Source organism: Electrophorus electricus, chromosome 21 (assembly GCF_041902795.1).
Source record: "Electrophorus electricus isolate QZ-2024a chromosome 21, ASM4190279v1, whole genome shotgun sequence".
NCBI classification, from domain to species: Eukaryota; Metazoa; Chordata; class Actinopteri; order Gymnotiformes; family Gymnotidae; genus Electrophorus; species Electrophorus electricus.
The window spans coordinates 18,237,463-18,239,862 of record NC_137517.1 but is presented as its reverse complement, the minus strand read 5'-3'; the positions used below and the strand labels follow the sequence as shown (position 1 = coordinate 18,239,862).

Below are 2,400 nucleotides of genomic sequence, written 5' to 3'. Positions count from 1 at the left end.
CAGTGATATTTTCAGCAAAAATATGAAATATCAGTAGATTGTCATTAGAACGTCATTAGAATGTCACTACATGTACTGGGGAGTCTTGGACATGTGCACATATTGGCCACTAGATGGAAGCAGTCAATAACATTTTAGTAGAAACAGGACAAACCAGATCATAAAATGTCTGATTTCCTGAATAACAGGAAGCTGTCATATCTGCTACAGGACATGCTTTATGTGCTCCTGAATTAATGGATTTATTCAACATTAAAACATGTACAGGACCAGACAGCAGTGACTTGTGTGGTAGATTTAGGTCTGTTTACTGGTGAGTATCAGTTGACAGACTATATTAATAGAAAACATGGTGTTGGTAATCTGTGAGAGCGGAGTTGATATAATTATGCCTGACTGGATATTTTACTATATGAATCATTATTATTTAGACAAGAAAGTGCTAAGCGTCCATTGTTGTTGTGTGATTCCCTTTTGTAGAAAACCTGCTCCTACAAACTCTTTGGATTTGCTGCTCAGTTTAGTTTTAACTGTAGTAGAGCAAATATCCAGCACCACATAAATAACTCCTCTCACTCACACACAGCCTTTATATTATTACCCAGTTAAAATAAACAATGCAACAGGTTCTGTGTAGTGTGATATTACAATTTTTGTAAAGTGGTTGTGTGGTTACATGAATAAATGAATGAATTAAGTTATACAGCTTGTTTGCAGTGTGTCAGTTTTCTTTGGTTTATATTTTTATTTTGTTTAATTTTATTTTTTATCATTGCATTCTATTATGATCACTTCCATGTTTCGTCATGTTGCTTCTTGTTTGTAGCTGTTCATGTTTTCATCTGTGTTTAAAATAAACATCTTTGTTCACACGGCTCACGTTGGTATCCCATCCCTCACCCTCAATGCTCCCCAGTGTCACAGAAGCACTGTAGCTCTTCAGCTGTGATTAATTCTGTGTGTGTGTGTGTGTGTGTGTGTGTGTGTATGTGTGTGTGTGAGATCAGCTCTGTCCCATTCAGAAGCTCCATTCTCCATCCTCAGTCTGCTCAGTAGTCTACTGGCAGTCTCTCCATATCTGCTAGTGTCCATTGTGCTGGGGGTCAAATGCTACAGAGCTCACGGTAGGAACTCTTCCTCTTAGACACACATTACACACACTGGAAGAAAAGAGGAACCAATCTTACATTTGTTTGAATCTGAAAACACATCATAGGGTTTGTCTTTCTTCTCTGTTTGTTTATGAGTTTCTCCATTGTCATGACTCTTAATACTGCTTAATAAAAGACAAGCAGGACACATGACAGTAAAGTGTCTGTTATGTGTAATCTATAAAAATCATGGTTTATAAAAGCAGCACATAGTCATGAAACCAGTAGTTAAAAACAAGAGTGAAGAGAACAATGACTGGAACCAGAAAATGTTACTTTAGGCAAGACAGCAAATACTAAAAGAACCATGAGTGTAAATACACACACTAACTAGAGCCAAACAACACACAGTCACGACAGAGCAGAGAGATGAATGAAAACAAAACAGTGCAGGTTACCATGAGAACCACAACCACCAACAACTTAGGTTTTATATATAGTTTATACTTTTGTAAACAGACATTAAAACTATTTTAGATGCTGGTTTAATAAAATATTAATTTTCTCCCCACAATCATTGAAACTGTCGACATGTTGCTTGCATTAGAGACAAGACACTTTTCCCCTTCTCTGATCTACAAGACCAAAACAGCAATAAAAGTTTAGAAAATGATAATCCAATAACACCAGGGGGAGTTTTCTAACACCTACACTTTGAATCCTGTGTTTAATGTTTTTTCTACAGCTCTGACTGAAACTAGAAGCCAGAATGCAGTCTCAGAGGAGTGAGAGTCTTAAACAAAATACTGAAGATGGAAGGACATTGTTCTGTTTGCTTGAAGTCATTTCACATGTGAGATTGAATGTTTGAACTCTGCTAACTTACTGCCATCTGACCTCCAGTTTATATGAAGCATCGTGCAGCAGTGTCTTCACTTTTATGCACATGTTACTATTGTGTGTGTCATTTGTAGGGATCTGAGAGACTTGAACAAGGACTAAACTGATGACTCGACAGCTGGGTAGAGGGAACATCTCCAGAAGGGGAGGTTCCAACACACCTCCGTCAGTCTTCAGATTTATCTGACACTTTTATAAAGAGCAACTTACAACTATGAGTACAACTTGAAGGCCCTTAATCCTCAGTTGCTCAAGAGCCCAACAGTAGCAACCTGGCAGTGGTGGGGCTTGAACCAGCAGCTTTCCAACTACAACTCAAGTACATTAACCACTGAGCTCCCACTGCCCCAATATGTTATTTTGATGACGTTGTCTTCTCCTGACATCACCCCTCTACAAAATAAACATC

General features: G+C 38.1%; 1 long non-coding RNA gene across 1 annotated transcript; it reads left to right on the top strand.

Moving 5' to 3' along the window:
* Window positions 1-1,007: 1,007 nt before the first annotated feature.
* On the top strand, window positions 1,008-2,400 carry LOC145652943 (uncharacterized). The gene is made up of 3 exons (XR_014119228.1): window positions 1,008-1,124; window positions 1,837-1,944; window positions 2,066-2,400. It is a non-coding gene; the product is annotated as an uncharacterized LOC145652943 (long non-coding RNA).